Source organism: Diplotaxodon limnothrissa, linkage group LG7, assembly GCF_057381915.1.
Source record: "Diplotaxodon limnothrissa isolate DT_005_m linkage group LG7, D_limnothrissa_male_GT1.1, whole genome shotgun sequence".
NCBI classification, from domain to species: domain Eukaryota; kingdom Metazoa; phylum Chordata; class Actinopteri; order Cichliformes; family Cichlidae; genus Diplotaxodon; species Diplotaxodon limnothrissa.
Window position 1 is genome coordinate 62,242,417 of NC_140602.1, and position 24,944 is coordinate 62,267,360.

Consider the following 24,944-nt stretch of genomic DNA (forward strand, 5'->3'; position numbering starts at 1 on the left):
ATGATCAGCTGCCAAGACCTGACTGTCACTATACATATTCTATTTGTTTGTCTGATGCTCTTGTTGCACTGCTAAATAGGCTGTAGCCAACATGATTTATAAAGGGATTATAAAATCTAAAAAATTACTGCATTATTTTACCTATACTCTTATTAAACTCACTTTCCTGAAAACTGATTGCAACTTCTAACTTGTGACGTAAATGTTATGCCTCATATTTATTTCACATCATTCATGGGAGATATGTTTGATAAATGATAAGTTAACAAGTCACTGCTACCAGCTTAATCAATTCATTGGGGCGACCTGCGTGTTGTGCTGCATTGTCTGATTTGGTCGTAGTGTGTAAACACCTCTAGAGGCCACTGTTGTATAGCTGCTGCAAACTGAACGTGCCCGTACCAGAGGTTATACTTAAAATGGCAGCTGCCAGGAAGTCTCTTTGGACATTTGTGTTCGCCCTTTATGAAATACATATGTTGTATTAATGCACCCGTGCATTGGTAAAATAAATACTAGAATAGCTGATACTCCCTTACAGAAGATTTATTTTGACCTTTCTAAAGCCTTCTTTAAAAATTAGAAAATAAAATGAAAACAGGCATATGAAAAAAAGCCTACTAGAAATACTTCTCTGCATTACATTCTAACACTTGGCTAAATCCTAATATGTAATTATGGTTTAATAGTTTATTTCACTAAATGTGATTATGCACTGAAAAAGAACATGTTGGGTTTACTTAATTCAATAGTGGACACTGGTTGCACACAGATGTTTTGCTTTGGCAGGAGCTTAAACAACTGAGGTGAAGTTATTCATATTCAATAAACCTGTGCAATTTGTGTTGATAAAATATGATTGAAACATGCTTTGGTGAAGTAATTTGAGCTCTTGGATATTTTAATCCTTCAATTTTCACACTTTATTCCAATACTATTCAGTAACTTTTACCCAAATACTATGTTATCTTCAAATGACATGTTGGTATTACATTCTAAATACACAATTTTCCAATGAAGGCCTTATAACAGATTGTATTGTTCTCCTACAAGATTGTTGCCAGCATCCACTAGTAACCTTTCAAAACAAAAACGCTAATATCACTGCAGTGACAGTAGGTAAACCATGGGTCTCAAACTCACGGCTCGGGGGCCACTTGCGGCCCATGTCAGCACTACTTGTGTCAGGTTAAGGCTGTGTGCAGCCAGGAGTGGAAGTAGAAGGACCCAATGTGCAGACACTCGGAGGTGGAAAGTAACTCAAAACTCAGCTTTTATTGCTGGATGGCAAAAAGTGGCAACCGTAACAAAAATCCAAATAAACTTACATGAACAGGCAGGCGGCCCACGCAGCATAAATGAGAGCAGATCACGGCACAGACACAAAGAAAGAGGGCTTAAATACATAGAGGGAGCAATCAGGGAATGGGTAACAGGAGGGAAACACAGCTGGGGCAAATCAGGCCTAACGAGACAAGGGGAAGCAAAACCAGACACATTAACATCAGACATGGACTTTCAAAGTAAAACAGGAAACCTAACACAGACTCACAGGCAGGCACTATAACAAAGGGAACAGAGACATGGGACCAGGGCAGACACAGACACTGACTGGACGTGGGAATACAGCAGACAGGGGAGACAGCAACTAAGGAACACAGACAGAAAACCAGAACACTAACCAAACCCCACCCAGAGAACCTTAACTAAGAATAATCCTAAAACCTGTAAAGCAAAGCTAGAATATAATGAAATAGCAAAATCAAAGAACCAAAAAACACAAAACACTGGGTCAACGACCCAGGGACCCTAACAACTTGCCACCCTTACTGTTGACGTGAAGAAAGGAAATACAATTTGGCCCTTGAAGTTAGTTTTTGTTACGAGGGATTTTGTTGTTGAGTGCAATTTGAAAATAAGTTGTTTAAAAAGCAAAACTGTTTTAAAATGAGGGCAATATGAGCAGAGTAAAAACATGTTGAGGGATTGGCTGTCTTTGTTCAGTGAGAGAGTTATATGTAAAGAAAACAATTTTCACTAGCAGTCAAAAACTAATGTGTTCACTTATGTCTGCATTTTTATTTTGTTAAATATGGACAAAACTATTGTAGAAATGCTTCCACGTGTCTGGCCAGAAAGAGAGTATCTTTCCTTTTTATTTGTTAGTTCAATAACAAGGTTTCAGTTAGTTAAGAGTGAGAAGTTTTTTGCATTCACATTTGCAGTTTTGTTATACAATATTTGAAACTTAAAACAAACAAACAAAACACTACATTTTCTGAAAGATTTGTGGGTGTTTTCTTGTTTGTTTGTTTTTGTACTACTTGAACACTAAAGTGGCCCTCCAATGACATGACAGTACCAGCAGTGGCCCACAGCTCATTTAAGATTGACACCCCTGCTTTAAGGTGTTATTATATGGATATGTTGGTTTTATTTAGTTGCTGTCAACAAGTGGAAGGTAACCTAATGAAGCCTGTTATTTCTTTCTGTGGCTCAGAAGTTGGAAATTTCAATAACAGTGCGTTATCCAATTACTCAGATTGTCAGAGGAGTTCACATTTCCCTATATACTCGATTAAAATACCCCATCTTCGATCCATCCCATACAGGTCACCCTGACAACACTGAGCAGTCCCTTCAGTGACAGGCTGCTGCTGCTGTCAGACTGTACACTGCACAACAGCAGTGAATGTACACCACATATGAACACACTGGGGTCTTTACATATATCAGTGTGCAATACTAAATACCTGCTACTATTAACACCCAAACACTGCACTATGTTTCATTCTTCTTCTACTAGTAATCTGTATAATTGCATCATATATGTGTATATATGTATGTCTGTATATGTATGTGTGTGTATTTGTGTGTGTGTATTTGTGTGTGTGTATTTGTGTGTGTGTGTGTATGTGTAGATAGATAGATAGATAGATAGATAGATAGATAGAGTGATTTACATATACAAGTACATATCTATTCATTGTACCTGCATAGTCTATATTTCTTCTATTTTTGCAAAGCATTATTGCTGTTAGGTATGCTGCATGTGTTCATTTGTTCCTGCCTTGTGTACTCTGCTGCAGTAACTGTAAATGCCGGCAAAGCCACTTTACTTTGCGCGTTTATTTTGAAGAGTACCTTAGCACTTCCTCTTTTATTGTGTCAGACTTCCTGTTCTGTTCTCAGTGGAACGACACAAACACGTTGCTTCAGAGTGAGTAAAAACGTTAATTTGAAAATACTCATGCAAAATGATGTATTTTATTTATCTGTCACATGCTATAACTTTGAAAGTTTACTCAATGTGGTTGAATTCGTTTTTTATTGTATATGCATGTCATTTGTTTGTGGTGTGGAAAGACTGGCTAAGAGATGTGCATGGAGGAGGTTGGGTAGCTGATTCAGCATGATTAGCACCCTTGGAAGCAGAAAGAGGTTGGTTAATGATTGCAAACGATTGTTTCCCTGATATTAAACCTTAGTGCAGCATTCGATACTGTCGCCCATAATATCCTATTAGAGCGATTAGAACATGCTGTAGGTATTACAGGTACTGCACTGCAGTGGTTTGTATCATATCTATCTAATAGACTCCAGTTTGTGCATGTAAATGGAGAGTCTTCTTCACACACTGAGGTTAATTATGGAGTTCCACAGGGTTCAGTGCTAGGACCAATTCTGTTTACATTATACATGCTTCCCTTAGGCAGTATCATTAGAAGACATAGCATACATTTTCACTGCTATGCAGATGACACCCAGCTCTATCTGTCCATGAAGCCAGATAACACACACCAATTAGTTAAACTGCAGGAATGTCTTAAAGACATAAAGACCTGGATGGCCGCTAACTTTCTGCTTCTTAATTCAGATAAAACTGAGGTTATTGTACTCGGCCCTGAAAAGCCTAGAAATATGGTATCTAACCAGATTCTTACTCTGGATGGCATTACCTTGGCCTCCAGTAACGCTGTGAGGAACCTTGGAGTCATTTTTGTCCTTCAATGCACATATTAAACAAATATGTAAGACTGCGTTCTTCCATTTGCGCAACATCTCTAAAATTAGAAATATCCTGTCTCAGAGTGACGCTGAAAAACTAGTTCATGCATTTATTACTTCCAGGCTGGACGACTGTAATTCATTATTATCGGGATGTCCAAAAAACTCACTGAAAAGCCTTCAGCTAATCCAAAATGCTGCAGCAAGAGTCCTGACAGGGACTAGAAAGAGAGAGCATATTTCTCCTGTTTTGGCTTCCCTTCATTGGCTTCCTGTTAAATCCAGAATTGAATTCAAAATCCTGCTCCTCACATACAAGGTCTTAAATAATCAGGCCCCATCTTATCTTAATGACCTTGTAGTACCATATCACCCTATTAGAGCACTTCGCTCTCGCTCTGCAGGCCTACTTGTTGTTCCTAGAGTATTTAAAAGTAGAATGGGAGGGAGAGCCTTCAGTTTTCAGGCCCCTCTTCTGTGGAACCAGCTTCCAGTTTGGATTCGGGAGACAGACGCTATCTCTACTTTCAAGATTAGGCTTAAAACTTTCCTTTTTGCTAAAGCATATAGTTAGGGCTGGACCAGGTGACCCTGAATCCTCCCTTAGTTATGCTGCAATAGACATAGGCTGCCGGGGGATTCCCATGATGCATTGAGTTTTTCCTTTCCAGTCACCTTTCTCATGTATTAACAGACCTCTCTGCATTGAATCATATCTGTTATTAACCTCTGTCTCTCTTCCACAGCATGTCTTTATCCTGTTTTCCTTCTCTCACCCCAACCGGTCGCAGCAGATGGCCCCGCCCCTCCCTGAACCTGGTTCTGCCAGAGGTTTCTTCCTGTTAAAAGGGAGTTTTTCCTTCCCACTGTTGCCAAAGTGCTTGCTCATAGGGGGTCATATGATTGTTGGGTTTTTCTCTGTATCTATGAAGCGCCTTGAGGCGACTTATGTTGTGATTTGGCGCTATATAAATAAAATTGAATTGAATTGAATTGATGTATTTAAGAGACAGAAAGGTTGTCGTTAATTCATTTTATTAAATGCTGTAACATAAATAGTTTAAAAACTATTGATTTATGTCAATATCACTATTTGAGTTAATCAAAATAATTTTCTATAGTAAAATGTGAACATTTCTGCACTTTCTACTTGAATGTTTAATGGTATTTGTTTGTGCATCTTTATAGTTTTCACGGTGCCATATTGTCGGTGGTTTAAAGAGGAGAGAATAAAGTTGCATCAGTTGAAGCTCTCTGCGTCACGAGTGGTAATTCCAAGTGGGCAGCTACAGTAACAATTTGAATTTCCCAATTTATCTGAACTGTATCTAAACCCAGCTCATATCTGGCTACATTTTCTGCTGAGCATCCAAATCACACTGGACTGAAGTTTACACTGTATAATGCCTGATTTCTTGTAAATATTTAACGAAATATATATTGATAAAAATGCTTAACAGGCCACAGTGAACAATGGAAAATAAAATTTAAATAAATAATTAAAAACACTCAAAAAAACTCAAAAATATATATTTTTTAGAGATGTCTTAACCTGGTTATGCTGTACCATCCAGATGAAGTCGTGAGCCAAAGATCCTTTAAGTTTCATCTAATGAACTTACCTTTTCCTACATATGAGAAATGATCTGGTGTGAAGTAAATCGGGTTTGTATATATGTAGCCTCAGATGAGCATGAAACTTCATTTTTGACCTGCTTAATAGCAGTCTCAAATATTAAAGTATTAAATCACTTAACCAATGCAGCAGCTGAAATATGACACCAAAGGCCACTCTTAATACAGACAGAAGTCGGGTAGTCAAAAATCTCTTATTCTGCTTTTTGTATTCTGAACTTCTTGAGTGGACAGCCAACAATCCTACAAATAGACTAGAGGATGTGCTTGAAATGTTTGTTAAAACAAATAACTGGACCTTACTTGTTAAGCTCAATGTTCTGACTGTCACATGGAGTCTTTCAGGTTGTTTTACGTTTACTATCACAAATGAATGTTTTTTTCCCCTAATGAATATACATTTTAGGTCTAAAGTGTCTAAAATCTGCAGTTTTGGAATTTTTCATGTGGGATGACAAAATTAAAAAACAAAGAAAAAAAACACTCCAAAAAAAAACAAGTGATACATGTCATGAAGGACTGAAATAATTTGATTCATAAGACTTTATTTGATATTCACACACACCATATTAACGGTTTCAGATAGTTCATCAGCCATATTGATCAGTCTAAGGCAGGTGGTTTTGTATGCTGAATAAAAATCCTGTCGACAAACGTCAAATGTTACGTACGGTTCAAAATGACTCCCGTACAAGACTGTAGTAAGGTCTACTATTGACCAGTAAGAAACCACCACACTCACACTGCAATGGGGTCCACAAGATTTAGTTTTCTTCGTCCAAGTCAGACTACAGGCTGAGGACACAACTCCGGCCTGGAATCCAAGGCCCAAAGCCATGAACTTCTTCTTTTTGCATGTTGTTGTAAGTTAAAATCCTAATAAAACATCTAATTATATATTTACCTGCTGACTGCAAAACAGCCACCACACCTCCGGCTGTCACTTCTCCTCCATTAGAAGCTGCAGCAGACGACATCATGCCTGCAGCGCAGGAGCCTGCAGCTATTCCAGCTGAGTTGAAACCTGCAGCTCCCAGAAGAGCAGGAGCAGTGACTACAGCACCTACTGCAGGAAGACAAGACATGTATCAGACATGGATCGGGCTTTGATTCAAATTAGTTAAAGATAAATAAACTGCTTACTTGCTCCTGCAGCAGTACACACAGCTGTCACTATAACACAACATAAGAACACACATTAACATCTAACTGGGCCATAGCTCAGCACACAGCTGATCAAGGATTTAGATCAAGTAACTGAGCTACAGAGAAGACGGGGAGGCTTTATGCTACGATGGAGTATTAGAGCCACAAGAAAAAAGTTGTTGATATGGACATTACTGTCCCACAACAAACTGCTATAATTACTGTTTCTGCTACAAAATTCCTTATTTAGATGAGTTAGTGAAACAAATTGATCAGCCATTGTGTGATACAACATTCAACTTCTTTATTACACGAGGATGTAACCATCGATAACCTTGCATCTGTCCATTAGATCGTGGCTCAAGAGTTGGCAGTTTGTCTTGTAATTGGAAGGTTGCCGGTTCAAGCCACGGCTCGGACAGTCTTGGTCGTTGTGTCCTTGGGCAAGACACTTCACCTACCGCCTACTAGTAGAGGCCAGAGGGCCTGATGGCGTGATATGGCAGCCTCGCTTCTGTCGGCCTGCCTCAGGGCAGCTGTGGCTACAACTGTAGCTTGCCTCCACTAGTGTGTGAATGTGAGAGTGAATGAATAGTGGAATTGTAAAGCGCTTTGAGGGTCTTGAAAAGCGCTATATAAATGCAATCCATTATTATTATTACCAGCCCTTTTTTGGTACAACCTAATACTTATCACCACACTGCGTTTATGAGCTAAAACCAGGGAGTTTTAGCTCATGAGCTAAAACTCCTGGTGAAAAGCATTTTAAAGTTGTGTTCTGGTTATTTTAGCTCATGTTTCCTTCTTGCTAAAACCAATTCTGAAGTACGGTTTCACCAACTCAGATGATATACAGTAGCAACCATGGCAGCTTGCCTTGAGACAGCTGTAATCTCCACATTTTGACTTTATTCTCAAAACGATCGATAATACCTTTCTTAACTTTGCCCTAATACTACATCGTATTATCCTCACTGCAGCACAGTTACATGTAATTGTTTCAGGAAGAAACACTTGGTTACTGATCATCAGGATGCTTCACAATGAATACATGTATTGATATGTATTTATGAGTTTTAGAGACAAAAATAAATAAATAAGCAAATAGGTTTGTTACCTGCCCGGCTGTGATGGCTAAGGCTGTCACTGAAACACAAGAAAGAAAATAAAAGATCTCACCACAGCTCAGTCTGGAATAATTAAGACATTATCTGTAATGCTAGAATCATCAACTCATATAATGTAGAGATGATCTGAAAAAGGCAGCTGTACTCACACTGTATATACATAACACTATTTATACCAATTCCATGTGCAATACTCAACTGTATATACATAACACTATTTATTACATATTACTTACGTCTTGTATATTGTACATTTTATATATATATATATGTTTTTCCTCATGTTAATACTGTCCATATGTACATAGCGCTGCAGAACTGTACCCCCCCCCCCCCCCCCCCCCCAGCATGTTTACACTGAGTATGAGATGCTCTGTACAACTGTATAGTGACAATAAAGGCATTCTATTCTATTCTATTCTATTCTATTCTATTCTATAGACCCATTGTTCCACTCAGGATGAGGAACCTAAGATTGGACTGTGTCTTAAACAGAAGTGAGCATCAGCTGTTATTTCCTGGATAATGAAACTGAATGGGCGTCACTGGGTCTATGAAGTAAATAAACTTCCTTTAGTCATCATAGAACAAGTGATTGTGAGGCTGGATCTCAGGAGGTTTGACATAGTTATTTATTTTATTTATTTTATGTTTTTTATTATGTATTTCACACACATGTGTTATTTCAAGGATTGTTCTTTCTATTTTAATCCTTATGTTAAATCAACTGCTTAAAATAAACACAAACAAAAAGGAGGTTATGATACGGAGCGTGTTTGAATGTTATTTGGGTCACTGAAAATGTGTCTGCATTATGTGTGTCCATTCTTTGGGGTGTGGTATGCAACAGAAGAAAGACCGCAGGTACCAATTAGTGTAGAATTTCCTCACATACTTGAGTCATACCTTGATTCTGGTTTAATCTTGTTAAGAAAAATAGTGAGAAACAGAAATGGAAATAAAATGGGTGAGTATAAAAGGCTTATCACAGCAGACACAAGAGCAGAAGGTGAGAGGAGTTATAAAAACAACCAACGTTTGAGAAGCCCTGGACAGGAGATCCTATGAAATGGCAGCACTGGAGATCATGACAAGACACACGTTCAGGAAAGTTTATTACACTGCATTTAATCCCAGTCATTTTCAGAGAGAGATTAAAGGTTGAAGACTGATTTATAACAAGTCCCCACACAAAAATAGATAAAGCACTAAAAGTGCCTCACTGACGAGCAAGAAGTGCAATAAATAACTGAGAAGTGATACATGCTGTATGGGCGTCGCACATATGACGAGTTAGGAGTGAGAACGTGTTGATCTGCAGGGAAGCAGGAGACTGTTGTTATAGAGTGGATTGAGGATTTTTATTCTTTATTTCTATTTTTCAAGACTTTGTGAATTGTCTTTTTTTTAAATAACTTGGCTTACCCTTTTTGGTTTTGTTAATATTGGCAATAGTGTGAAGTACTATTGTTGGGTTCGAATATATTTATTATATAGGTCATCCAGTTAAGATAAATGTCATGTTTTGAATTGTTAGAATCTGATGAGCATTATTTTATTTTCTTTTTTGTTGTTTTGTTTTTCTGTTTTCCCCCTGAGAGATTACCACCTTAACGTGGTCAGGCGGTGTGATGGCTGCAGTTACAGCCACACAGTGGTAATATCAGTGTAGAGGCTTACACACAACACTGCATTCACATTGGTCTTTCTTTAAATATAAGGTTTAATTTACAGGATAATAAATAACTGGTTTTGGTCTCAGTTAGGTTTTTGTGTGCTTTACCCCTTTTTGTGATTTTTGTGGGCTGATCAGCCACTATTTAAGTTTCCCCCGTTGTCTTCTTTAGTGAGGTCAGTTTGTTTGAGGTATCAGTATTGGTTGTTGCTAACTTTGAGTAGAGTTCTGTTATTTTGACCTCTTTTATGGGCACATATGATTTTTTTTTTTTGTATAATTTAACCAACTATGTTGTTGGGTTAAGTTAAAAAAAAAATGGGGGGGGATGACTGTACTGCAGTGGCCCTGAGAGGCCAAATGCAAACCATCAAAAAGGAAAGTTATGAGTTTAATGTTAAAATACGAGAGCGTTTCTCTCGTATCTGTCCTGATACTGCTATTTCATCTGCTATAAACAATAACCATACACTATTATTGCAATCTATACTACAGCTCAAAAGTCTGTAGAGAATTAAAAATGTCTTATTTTCTGACAACAGTAAAAATCGTTTAGAAGTTTTACTAAATTAATCAGAAGCGTAAAGAAATATAAATAATTAACGGTAACATTTATCATAAATCACAAATGAGATTTAGTGGAATATCTACTTAGTGTTGTTGAGACTCTCCAATTCTTTTTGTCTCGGTAGAGATCACGCAGAGATGTTTCCAAATTTCACACAATCCTTTTATTACCCATTTTCCTTACAGATGCATCTGGAGATCAGCACACTGCATCCTGTGCAGTCCTACTCTAAAGGCTGATCTGAAGAGTTTCACACAACAGCTACAGTTATAGTCTCTGGTCTCCAATTTCTACAGTAAATCCCCCACAATGGAAAAACACTGGTAAAGTGGCCTGGGGTGCTGACACCCTGACCCCCATCTCCTTTTAAGGTAATGTACATTGGCAATTGTCTGCCCCTCACCCTCAGTAAATCTTGCTACTGTCCTGTGTTTGGGGTTAATTGCCCCACTTCCCTGCACCCCAGTTCTTTGTTCCCATCCCAGGACTATTTTCTATTTTCTAATCTTAAATCCTATCAACAACAAAATCATACTACGACACACACTAATAAACTACATTCACTATGACCTCAATACCTATTAGACAGTCCATTATTTCTACAGTGTACTGTTATGAAAACAACAGAATGATGATGAGACACTGTGGTAAAGTCTTACAGGTATATTTGCAGATAGTTATCAATACAGGATAAACACTGTGGGCTCCAGGAGACGGGGCAGAGGTAGGGAAGGTTGTCTGGAGGCACACTCAGACACTGTCACAGAAGGTCATGGAGATCCGTAACACTGAAACGTCTGCACAGAAACAAAGAGTGAGCAACCCATCTTGCCTCAATGATTACCGCCCAGTAGCACTCACCCCCATCATCACTAAGTGCTTAGAGCGACTGGTCCTAGCACACTTCAAATCCTGTCTCCCCCCCACCCTGGACCCCCACCAATTCGCATACCGCCGGAACAGGAGCACAGAGGATGCAGTCTCCATCGCAATGCACTCTGTCCTCTCACACCTGGACAACAACAACACCTACGCCAGAATGCTGTTTATAGACTTCAGTTCAGCATTCAATACAATCCACCCCTCACAACTCATCAGGAAACTGACAGACCTGGGTATCAGTTCCCTCATCTGCAAATGGTTACTGGACTTCCTGACCAACCGTCCCCAACATGTCCGGCTGGATAACCGCTGCTCATCTACCATCACAATGAACACCGGTGTACCACAAGGCTGTGTGATGAGCCCTTTCCTCTACTCCCTCTTCACCCACGACTGCAGACCTGCTGATGGTTCCAACACCATCATTAAGTTTGCAGATGACACCACGGTGATTGGCCTCATCAGTGACAACGATGAGGCCGCCTACAGGGAGGAGGTGGATCGTCTGGCTGAGTGGTGCGACAGAAACAACCTGCTGCTTAACACCGAGAAGACCAAGGAGCTCATCGTGGACTACAGGAGGAATGCTGACCCACATCCACCCATCCACATTAAGGGGACGGCTGTGGAGCGTGTGAGCAGCTTCAAGTTCCTGGGAGTCCACATCTCCGAGGATCTCACCTGGACGACCAACTGCTCCAAGCTGGTCAAGAAGGCTCACCAGCGCCTCTTCTTCTTGAGGACTCTGAGGAAGAACCACCTGTCCTCAGACATCCTGGTGAACTTCTATCGCTGCACCATCGAGAGCATCCTGACCAACTGTATAACAGTCTGGTACGGGAACTGCTCTGCCTCGGACCGGAAGGCGTTGCAGAGGGTCGTGAAAACTGCCCAGCGCATCGCCGGAGCACCACTTCCTGCCATAAAAGACATCTACAGGAAGCGGTGTCTGAAAAGGGCTGGGAAAATCATCAAAGACCCCAGTCACCCATCACATGGACTCTTCACCCTCCTGCCCTCTGGGAGGCGCCACAGGAGCCTCCGGACTAAGACCACCAGGTACCGGAACAGCTTCTTCCCCACAGCTGTCAGACTCCTGAACTCTGCCTCCTGACATCTGACCCACGTTAAACTCATGGACTGAACATACACACACCCACAATGGACAACTGTACCCTCAAACACAATAATAACATGGACTGAACCACCACTCACAACCACTAGCACTTTATATAGCCTCTGTAGAAACTATCTACACCCTCACTTATCTTAACTGCACTACTGTATAGCTCTGTGTAAATAATCATTCTGTACATTCGATAATTTTTAATCCTACAACTGTTTACAACTTGCATAGTTCCCATTTCTGTATAGCTGTATATCCCAGATTCTGTAAAGTTATTTATTTCATATTCTGTATAGTTTTTCATATTTATATCCTGTTCATATCCTGTACATAGCTTGTACTCACTACAGCCTGTACATACTTATAGTTATAGAATATTCACAACCTACTTCATACCGTGTACATTATAACATACCATAATAGACCCATTTCTGTAATATACTCACATATCTATATTATTGCTAATATATATTGTAATATATCTATATCACTAAAGCACTTCTGGATGGATGCAAACTGCATTTCGTTGCCCTGTACCTGTGCATGTGCAATGACAATAAAGTTGAATTCTATTCTATTCTATTCTATTCTATTCAATTCAAAGGCAAGAACTGATGGAAAATGTGACATGACTGTGGCATAATACGTTACCTTGGTACTGCAATGATCTGGTTGTTTAGAAGCCAGCATGAAGACCTCGCGAGGAACAGGCGAGTAATCAGCTGATTGTTCACAAGTGACTGAGGGACGGGAAGATGGAGGAGCATCCCCTAAAAAAGACAAGCACACGGACAACAACACAGGCATACACCGAAAGAGGAGAGAGAAAGAAGCAGGCCAGCAAAAGAGAGCAAGGGAACCATGACATCTACTGAGGCCCATTTTTATTTGGTACATCGTATCACCAGATGTCAGTTTGTGATGTTAGATCCCAACTTGTCAGTGAAGAAATCTTTTTCCAAAGATATCAGCACAAACCAAAATCATTGTGTGGATTAAAAAGAGCAAATTGTTGAAGTTTGTGATGGATCACTCCATTTTCTGTTTGCACTTGTAAGATGTGTTGCAGGTATATAACCATGTGATCAGTCCATACAGCAGTGATCGTTACTACAAATGGGCCCATGTATAAGTGTGTAGATATTTCCTAATACATCATGGGTGATTTAACATAAATGATTCATTAAACACACATCTGTGAAAACATTTCTGATAAATTTCATGTAATATTATGTTAAAGTAAATGTAAATTATTAATTAAAAGACGACTGTTTCAATCTGACCACAAACCTTTGAGCAGTAGTGTCACACTTATCAGTGGCTCATGATTGCTTAAGGCCTATGTCTGTACTTGACCACAGAGGCAGAGCATCATTCAACCTGCCAGCTGCCTATCTTGGGAGCTTTTCAAGGATGACAGACTCCACTTTCTCTGCAGCAAGACAGCTCATAACTTTTTTACAGTGTCTCCATGTCCTCATACTTCTATATATTCTTCTGTAATACATAACTATACACTATCATTGCAATCTACACTACAGCTCAAACGTTTGAAGTCAGTTTTCACCTGGTTTATAACCATGTGATCTGTCCACACAGCAGTGATGGTTACTAAAAATGGGCCCATGTATAAGTGTGTAGACATTTCCTAATGCATCATGGGTGATTTAACATAAATGATTCATTTAACACACATCTGTGAAAACATTTCTGATCATTTTCATGTAATATTATGTTAAAAGTAAATGTAAATTATTAATTAAAAAGACGACAGTTTGAATCTGACCACAAACTTTTGAGCAGTAGTGTGTGCTGTATGCATGTGTCTGTCTGTATCTGATCAGGATTTTGTCATCAGTGTCAACAAAACGCTCATTTTTTAGCTGTTTCTGTCATCAAAATTTGAGTTGGAGTGTTTTTACACTGATGGCAATCTCTCCCTAACAAGTCCACTTTATTGCGTGCTCATTTTCTCCTATTAGTGGTTCATAGGAGTCTAACTAATGAACTGTATGCATGTTTCCTAATCTGTCACACTTATCAGTGGCTCATGGTTGCTTAAGGCCTATGTCTGTACTTGACCACAGAGGCAGAGCATCATTCAACCTGCCAGCTGCCTATCTTGGGAGCTTTTCAAGGATGACAGACTCCACTTTCTCTGCAGCAAGACAGCTCATAACTTTTTTACAGTGTCTCCCTGTCCTCAGACTTCTATATATTCTTCTGTAATAGATAACTATACACTATCATTGCAATCTACACTACAGCTCAAAGGTTTGAAGTCAGTTTTCACCTGGTTTATAACCATGTGATCTGTCCACACAGCAGTGATGGTTACTAAAAATGGGCCCATGTATATGTGTGTAGACATTTCCTAATGCATCATGGGTGATTTAACTTCAATGATTTATTAAACACACATCTGTGAAAACATTTCTGATCATTTTCATGTAATATTATGTTAAAAGTAAATGTAAATTATTAATTAAAAAGACGACAGTTTGAATCTGACCACAAACCTTTGAGCAGTAGTGTGTGTTGTATGCATGTGTCTGTCTGTATCTGATCAGGATTTTGTCATCAGTGTCAACAAAACGCTCATTTTTTAGCTGTTTCTATCATCAAAATTGAGTTGGAGTGTTTTAACACTGATGGCAATCTCTCCCTAACAAGTCCACTTTATTGCGTGCTCATTTTCTCCTATTAGTGGTTCATAGGAGTCTAACTAATGAACTGTATGCATGTTTCCTAATCTGTCACACTTATCAGTGGCTCATGGTTGCTTAAGGCCTATGTCTGTACTTGACCACAGAGGCAGAGCATCATTCAACCTGCCAGCTGCCTATCTTGGGAGCTTTTCAAGGATGACAGACTCCACTTTCTCTGCAGCAAGACAGCTCATAACTTTTTTACAGTGTCTCCCTGTCCTCAGACTTCTATATATTCTTCTGTAATAGATAACTATACACTATCATTGCAATCAAGCTATACTACAGCTCAAACGTTTGAAGTCAATTTTCACCTGGTTTATAACCATGTGATCTGTCCACACAGGAGTGATGGTTACTAAAAATGGGCCCATGTATAAGTGTGTAGACATTTCCTAATGCATCATGGGTGATTTAACATAAATGATTCATTAAACACACATCTGTGAAAACATTTCTGATAAACTTTGCCTAATTTTATGTTATAGCAAATATAATTTTAAAATTAAAACAAGAATGTTTGAAACTGACCACAAACTTTTGAGCAGTAGTGTGTGTTGTATGCATGTGTCTGTCTGTATCTGACCAGGATTTTGTCATCAGTGTCAACAAAACGCTCATTTTTTTAGCTGTTTCTGTCATCAAAATTGAGTTGGAGTGTTTTAACTCTGATGGCAATCTCTCCCTAACAAGTCCACTTTATTGCGTGCTCATTTTCTCCTATTAGTGGCTCATACGTATATAATTAGGAAACATGCATTAAGTCAGCGGTCCTCAACATTTTTTGCGCAACGGACCGGTTTATGCCCGACAATATTTTCACATACCGGCCTTTAAGGTGTCGCGGATAAATACAACAAAACAAAACTAGTACCGGTACCGAAAAAAAGAAGATTTATTCATAACACACTTGAAAAGACCCAGGGACACCGAGTTAACGATAAAAACGATAACAAAATAACGCTGAAAACCGATAAAAACCCTGAAAACCATACATTTCACACCTGAGCCTCAACTCTCGTGGCCCGGTACCAAACGACTCACGGACCGGTACCGGTCCGAGGCCCGGGGGTTGGGGACCGCTGCATTAAGTGCACTAATTTCTCACACTTATCAGTGGCTCATGGTTGCTTAAGGCCTATGTCTGTACTTGACCACAGAGGCAGAGCATCATTCAACCTGCCAGCTGCCTATCTTGGGAGCTTTTCAAGGATGACAGACTCCACTTTCTCTGCAGCAAGACAGCTCATAACTTTTTTACAGTGTCTCCCTGTCCTCATACTTCTATATGTTCTTCTGTAATAGATAACTATACACTATCATTGCAATCTACACTACAGCTCAAACGTTTGAAGTCAATTTTCACCTGGTTTATAACCATGTGATCTGTCCACACAGCAGTGATGGTTACTAAAAATGGGCCCATGTATAAGTGTGTAGACATTTCCTAATGCATCATGGGTGATTTAACATAAATGATTCATTAAACACACATCTGTGAAAACATTTCTGATAATTTTCATGTAATATTATGTTAAAAGTAAATGTAAATTATTAATTAAAAAACAACTGTTTGAAACTGACCACAAACCTTTGAGCAGTAGTGTGTGTTGTATGCATGTGTCTGTCTGTATCTGATCAGGATTTTGTCATCAGTGTCAACAAAACGCTCATTTTTTTAGCTGTTTCTGTCATCAAAATTGAGTTGGAGTGTTTTAACTCTGATGGCAATCTCTCCCTAACAAGTCCACTTTATTACGTGCTCATTTTCTCCTGTTAGTGGCTCATACGTACATAATTAGGAAACATGCATTAAGTCAGCGGTCCTCAACCTTTTTTGCGCAACGGACCGGTTTATGCCCGACAATATTTTCACATACCGGCCTTTAAGGTGTCGCGGATAAATACAACAAAACAAAACTAGTACCGGTACCAAAAAAAAGAAGATTTATTCATAACACACTTGAAAAGACCCAGGGACACCGAGTTAACGATAAAAACGATAACAAAATAACGGTGAAAACTGATAAAAACCCTGAAAACCATACATTTCACACCTGAGCCTCAACTCTCGCGGCCCGGTACCAAACGACTCACGGACCGGCACCGGTCCGAGGCCCGGGGGTTGGGGACCGCTGCATTAAGTGCACTAATTTCTCACACTTATCAGTGGCTCATGGTTGCTTAAGGCCTATGTCTGTACTTGACCACAGAGGCAGAGCATCATTCAACCTGCCAGCTGCCTATCTTGGGAGCTTTTCAAGGATGACAGACTCCACTTTCTCTGCAGCAAGACAGCTCATAACTTTTTTACAGTGTCTCCCTGTCCTCATACTTCTATATGTTCTTCTGTAATAGATAACTATACACTATCATTGCAGTCAATCTACACTACAGCTCAAAAGTTTGAAGTCAATTTTCACCTGTTTATAACCATGTGATCTGTCCACACAGCAGTGATGGTTACTAAAATTTGGCTCACGTATAAGTGTGTAGACATTTCCTAATGCATCATGGGTGATTTAACTTCAATGATTAATTAAACAAACATCTGTGAAAACATTTCTGATCATTTTCATGTAATATTATGTTAAAAGTAAATGTAAATTATTAATTAAAAGACAACTGTTTGAAACTGACCACAAACTTTTGAGCAGTAGTGTGTGTTGTATGCATGTGTCTGTCTGTATCTGATCAGGATTTTGTCATCAGTGTCAACAAAACGCTCATTTTTTTAGCTGTTTCTGTCATCAAAATTGAGTTGGAGTGTTTTAACTCTGATGGCAATCTCTCCCTAACAAGTCCACTTTATTGCGTGCTCATTTTCTCCTATTAGTGGCTCATACGTACATAATTAGGAAACATGCATTAAGTCAGCGGTCCTCAACCTTTTTTGGGCAACGGACCGGTTTATGCCCGACAATATTTTCACATACCGGCCTTTAAGGTGTCGCGGATAAATACAACAAAACAAAACTAGTACCGGTACCAAAAAAAAGAAGATTTATTCATAACACACTTGAAAAGACCCAGGGACACCGAGTTAACGATAAAAACGATAACAAAATAACGGTGAAAACTGATAAAAACCCTGAAAACCATACATTTCACACCTGAGCCTCAACTCTCGCGGCCCGGTACCAAACGACTCACGGACCGGCACCGGTCCGAGGCCCGGGGGTTGGGGACCGCTGCATTAAGTGCACTAATTTCTCACACTTATCAGTGGCTCATGGTTGCTTAAGGCCTATGTCTGTACTTGACCACAGAGGCAGAGCATCATTCAACCTGCCAGCTGCCTATCTTGGGAGCTTTTCAAGGATGACAGACTCCACTTTCTCTGCAGCAAGACAGCTCATAACTTTTTTACAGTGTCTCCCTGTCCTCATACTTCTATATGTTCTTCTGTAATAGATAACTATACACTATCATTGCAATCTACACTACAGCTCAAAAGTTTGAAGTCAATTTTCACCTGTTTATAACCATGTGATCGGTCCACACAGCAGTGATGGTTACTAAAAATGGGCCCATGTATAAGTGTGTAGACATTTCCTAATGCATCATGGGTGATTTAACATAAATGATTCATTAAACACACATCTGTGAAAACATTTCTGATAAACTTTGCCTAATTTTATGTTATAGCAAATATAATTTTAAAATTAAGACAAGAATGTTTGAATCTGACCACAAACTTTTGAGCAGTAGTGTGTGTTGTATGCATGTGTCTGTCTGTATCTGATCAGGATTTTGTCATCAGTTTCAACAAAACGCTCATTTTTTTAGCTGTTTCTGTCATCAAAATTGAGTTGGAGTGTTTTAACTCTGATGGCAATCTCTCCCTAACAAGTCCACTTTATTGCGTGCTCATTTTCTCCTATTAGTGGCTCATACGTATATAATTAGGAAACATGCATTAAGTCAGCGGTCCTCAACCTTTTTTGCGCCACGGACCGGTTTATGCCCGACAATATTTTCACGGACCGGCCTTTAAGGTGTCGCGGATAAATACAACAAAATAAAACTAGTACCGGTACCGGAAAAAAAGAAGATTTATTTATGACACACTTGAAAAGACCCAGGGACACCGAGTTAACGATAAAAATGATAACAAAATAACTCTGAATACCGATAAAAACCCTGAAAACCATACATTTCACACCTGAGCCTCAACTCTCGCGGCCCGGTACCAAACGACTCACGGACCGGCACCTTTCCGAGGCCCGGGGGTTGGGGACCGCTGCATTAAGTGCACTAATTTCTCACACTTATCAGTGGCTCATGGTTGCTTAAGGCCTATGTCTGTACTTGACCACAGAGGCAGAGCATCATTCAACCTGCCAGCTGCCTATCTTGGGAGCTTTTCAAGGATGACAGACTCCACTTTCTCTGCAGCAAGACAGCTCATAACTTTTTTACAGTGTCTCCCTGTCCTCAGACTTCTATATATTCTTCTGTAATAGATAACTATACACTATCATTGCAGTCAATCCACACTACAGCTCAAAAGTTTGAAGTCAATTTTCACCTGGTTTATAACCATGTGATCGGTCAACACAGGAGTGATTGTTTCTAAAATTTGGCGCACGTATAAGTGTGTTGACATTTCCTAATGCATCATGGGTGATTTAACTTCAATGATTAATTAAACAAACATCTGTGAAAACATTTATGATCATTTTCATGTAATATTATGTTAAAAGTAAATGTAAATTATTAATTAAAAGACAACTGTTTGAAACTGACCACAAACTTTTGAGCAGTAGTGTGTGTTGTATGCATGTGTCTGTCTGTATCTGATCAGGATTTTGTCATCAGTGTCAACAAGACGCTCATTTTTTAGCTGTTTCTGTCATCAAAATTGAGTTGGAGTGTTTTAACTCTGATGGCAATCTCTCCCTAACAAGTCCATTTTATTGCGTGCTCATTTTCTCCTATTAGTTGCTCATACGTATATAATTAGGAAACATGCATTAAGTCAGTGGTCCTCAACCTTTTTTGCGCCACGGACCGGTTTATGCCCGACAATATTTTCATGGACCGGCCTTTAAGGTGTCGCGGATAAATACAACAAAATAAAACTAGTACCGGTACCGGAAAAAAAGAAGATTTATTTATGACACACTTGAAAAGACCCAGGGACACCGAACTAACGATAAAAACGATAACAAAATAACGCTGAATACCGATAAAAACCCTGAAAACCATACATTTCACACCTGAGCCTCAACTCTCGCGGCCCGGCACCAAACGACTCACGGACCGGCACCTTTCCGAGGCCCGGGGGTTGGGGACCGCTGCATTAAGTGCACTAATTTCTCACACTTATCAGTGGCTCATGGTTGCTTAAGGCCTATGTCTGTACTTGACCACAGAGGCAGAGCATCATTCAACCTGCCAGCTGCCTATCTTGGGAGCTTTTCAAGGATGACAGACTCCACTTTCTCTGCAGCAAGACAGCTCATAACTTTTTTACAGTGTCTCCCTGTCCTCAGACTTCTATATATTCTTCTGTAATAGATAACTATACACTATCATTGCAATCTACACTACAGCTCAAAGGTTTGAAGTCAGTTTTCAGCTGGTTTATAACCATGTGATCTGTCCACACAGCAGTGATGGTTACTAAAAATGGGCCCATGTATAAGTGTGTAGACATTTCCTAATGCATCATGGGTGATTTAACATAAATGATTCATTTAACACACATCTGTGAAAACATTTCTGATCATTTTCATGTAATATTATGTTAAAAGTAAATGTAAATTATTAATTAAAAAGACGACAGTTTGAATCTGACCACAAACCTTTGAGCAGTAGTGTGTGTTGTATGCATGTGTCTGTCTGTAGCTGATCAGGATTTTGTCATCAGTGTCAACAAAACGCTCATTTTTTAGCTGTTTCTATCATCAAAATTGAGTTGGAGTGTTTTAACTCTGATGGCAATCTCTCCCTAACAAGTCCACTTTATTGCGTGCTCATTTTCTCCTATTAGTGGCTCATAGGAGTCTAACTAATGAACTGTATGCATGTTTCCTAATCTGTCACACTTATCAGTGGCTCATGGTTGCTTAAGGCCTATGTCTGTACTTGACCACAGAGGCAGAGCATCATTCAACCTGCCAGCTGCCTATCTTGGGAGCTTTTCAAGGATGACAGACTCCACTTTCTCTGCAGCAAGACAGCTCATAACTTTTTTACAGTGTCTCCCTGTCCTCAGACTTGTATATGTTCTTCTGTAATACATAACTATACACTATCATTGCAATCTACACTACAGCTCAAACGTTTGAAGTCAATTTTCACCTGGTTTATAACCATGTGATCTGTCCACACAGCAGTGATGGCTACTAAAAATGGGCCCATGTATAAGTGTGTAGACATTTCCTAATGCATCATGGGTGATTTAACATAAATGATTCATTAAACACACATCTGTGAAAACATTTCTGATAAACTTTGCCTAATTTTATGTTATAGCAAATATAATTTTAAAATTAAAACAAGAATGTTTGAAACTGACCACAAACTTTTGAGCAGTAGTGTGTGTTGTATGCATGTGTCTGTCTGTATCTGATCAGGATTTTGTCATCAGTGTCAACAAAACGCTCATTTTTTAGCTGTTTCTATCATCAAAAATTGAGTTGGAGTGTTTTAACACTGATGGCAATCTCTCCCTAACAAGTCCACTTTATTGCGTGCTCATTTTCTCCTATTAGTTGCTCATACGTATATAATTAGGAAACATGCATTAAGTCAGCGGTCCTCAACCTTTTTTGCGCCACGGACCGGTTTATGCCTGACAATATTTTCACGGACCGGCCTTTAAGGTGTCGCGGATAAATACAACAAAATAAAACTAGTACCGGTACCGAAAAAAGAGAAGATTTATTTATGACACACTTGAAAAGACCCAGGGACACCGAGTTAACGATAAAAACGATAACAAAATAACGCTGAAAACCGATAAAAACCCTGAAAACCATACATTTCACACCTGAGCCTCAACTCTCGCGGCCCGGTACCAAACGACTCACGGACCGGTACCGGTCCGAGGCCCGGGGGTTGGGGACCGCTGCATTAAGTGCACTAATTTCTCACACTTATCAGTGGCTCATGGTTGCTTAAGGCCTATGTCTGTACTTGACCACAGAGGCAGAGCATCATTCAACCTGCCAGCTGCCTATCTTGGGAGCTTTTCAAGGATGACAGACTCCACTTTCTCTGCAGCAAGACAGCTCATAACTTTTTTACAGTGTCTCCCTGTCCTCATACTTCTATATGTTCTTCTGTAATAGATAACTATACACTATCATTGCAGTCAATCTACACTACAGCTCAAAAGTTTGATGTCAATTTTCACCTGGTTTATAACCATGTGATCAGTCCACACAGGAGTGATTGTTTCTAAAATTTGGCGCACGTATAAGTGTGTTGACATTTCCTAATGCATCATGGGTGATTTAACTTCAATGATTAATTAAACAAACATCTGTGAAAACATTTATGATCATTTTCATGTAATATTATGTTAAAAGTAAATGTAAATTATTAATTAAAAGACAACTGTTTGAAACTGACCACAAACTTTTAAGCAGTAGTGTGTGTTGTATGCATGTGTCTGTCTGTATCTGATCAGGATTTTGTCATCAGTTTCAACAAGACGCTCATTTTTTAGCTGTTTCTATCATCAAAATTGAGTTGGAGTGTTTTAACTCTGATGGCAATCTCTCCCTAACAAGTCCATTTTATTGCGTGCTCATTTTCTCCTATTAGTTGCTCATACATATATAATTAGGAAACATGCATTAAGTCAGTGGTCCTCAACCTTTTTTGCGCCACGGACCGGTTTATGCCCAACAATATTTTCACGGACCGGCCTTTAAGGTGTCGCGGATAAATACAACAAAATAAAACTAGTACCGGTACCGAAAAAAGAGAAGATTTATTTATGACACACTTGAAAAGACCCAGGGACACCGAGTTAACGATAAAAACGATAACAAAATAACTCTGAATACCGATAAAAACCCTGAAAACCATACATTTCACACCTGAGCCTCAACTCTCGCGGCCCGGCACCAAACGACTCACGGACCGGCACCGATCCGAGGCCCGGGGGTTGGGGACCGCTGCATTAAGTGCACTAATTTCTCACACTTATCAGTGGCTCATGGTTGCTTAAGGCCTATGTCTGTACTTGACCACAGAGGCAGAGCATCATTCAACCTGCCAGCTGCCTATCTTGGGAGCTTTTCAAGGATGACAGACTCCACTTTCTCTGCAGCAAGACAGCTCATAACTTTTTTACAGTGTCTCCCTGTCCTCAGACTTCTATATATTCTTCTGTAATAGATAACTATACACTATCATTGCAATCTACACTACAGCTCAAAAGTTTGAAGTCAATTTTCACCTGTTTATAACCATGTGATCTGTCCACACAGCAGTGATGGCTACTAAAAATGGGCCCATGTATAAGTGTGTAGACATTTCCTAATGCATCATGGGTGATTTAACATAAATGATTCATAAAACACACATCTGTGAAAACATTTCTGATCATTTTCATGTAATATTATGTTAAAAGTAAATGTAAATTATTAATTAAAAAGACGACAGTTTGAATCTGACCACAAACCTTTGAGCAGTAGTGTGTGCTGTATGCATGTGTCTGTCTGTATCTGATCAGGATTTTGTCATCAGTGTCAACAAAACGCTCATTTTTTAGCTGTTTCTATCATCAAAAATTGAGTTGGAGTGTTTTAACTCTGATGGCAATCTCTCCCTAACAAGTCCACTTTATTGCGTGCTCATTTTCTCCTATTAGTGGCTCATACGTATATAATTAGGAAACATGCATTAAGTCAGTGGTCCTCAACCTTTTTTGCGCCACGGACCGGTTTATGCCCGACAATATTTTCACGGACCGGCCTTTAAGGTGTCGCGGATAAATACAACAAAATAAAACTAGTACCGGTACCGGAAAAAAAGAAGATTTATTTATGACACACTTGAAAAGACCCAGGGACACCGAGTTAACGATAAAAACGATAACAAAATAACTCTGAATACCGATAAAAACCCTGAAAACCATACATTTCACACCTGAGCCTCAACTCTCGCGGCCCGGCACCAAACGACTCACGGACCGGCACCTTTCCGAGGCCCGGGGGTTGGGGACCGCTGCATTAAGTGCACTAATTTCTCACACTTATCAGTGGCTCATGGTTGCTTAAGGCCTATGTCTGTACTTGACCACAGAGGCAGAGCATCATTCAACCTGCCAGCTGCCTATCTTGGGAGCTTTTCAAGGATGACAGACTCCACTTTCTCTGCAGCAAGACAGCTCATAACTTTTTTACAGTGTCTCCCTGTCCTCAGACTTCTATATATTCTTCTGTAATAGATAAATATACACTATCATTGCAATCTACACTACAGCTCAAAGGTTTGAAGTCAATTTTCACCTGGTTTATAACCATGTGATCTGTCCACACAGCAGTGATGGTTACTAAAAATGGGCCCATGTATAAGTGTGTAGACATTTCCTAATGCATCATGGGTGATTTAACATAAATGATTCATTTAACACACATCTGTGAAAACATTTCTGATCATTTTCATGTAATATTATGTTAAAAGTAAATGTAAATTATTAATTAAAAAGACGACAGTTTGAATCTGACCACAAACTTTTGAGCAGTAGTGTGTGTTGTATGCATGTGTCTGTCTGTATCTGATCAGGATTTTGTCATCAGTGTCAACAAAACGCTCATTTTTTTAGCTGTTTCTGTCATCAAAATTGAGTTGGAGTGTTTTAACTCTGATGGCAATCTCTCCCTAACAAGTCCACTTTATTGCGTGCTCATTTTCTCCTATTAGTGGTTCATAGGAGTCTAACTAATGAACTGTATGCATGTTTCCTAATCTGTCACACTTATCAGTGGCTCATGGTTGCTTAAGGCCTATGTCTGTACTTGACCACAGAGGCAGAGCATCATTCAACCTGCCAGCTGCCTATCTTGGGAGCTTTTCAAGGATGACAGACTCCACTTTCTCTGCA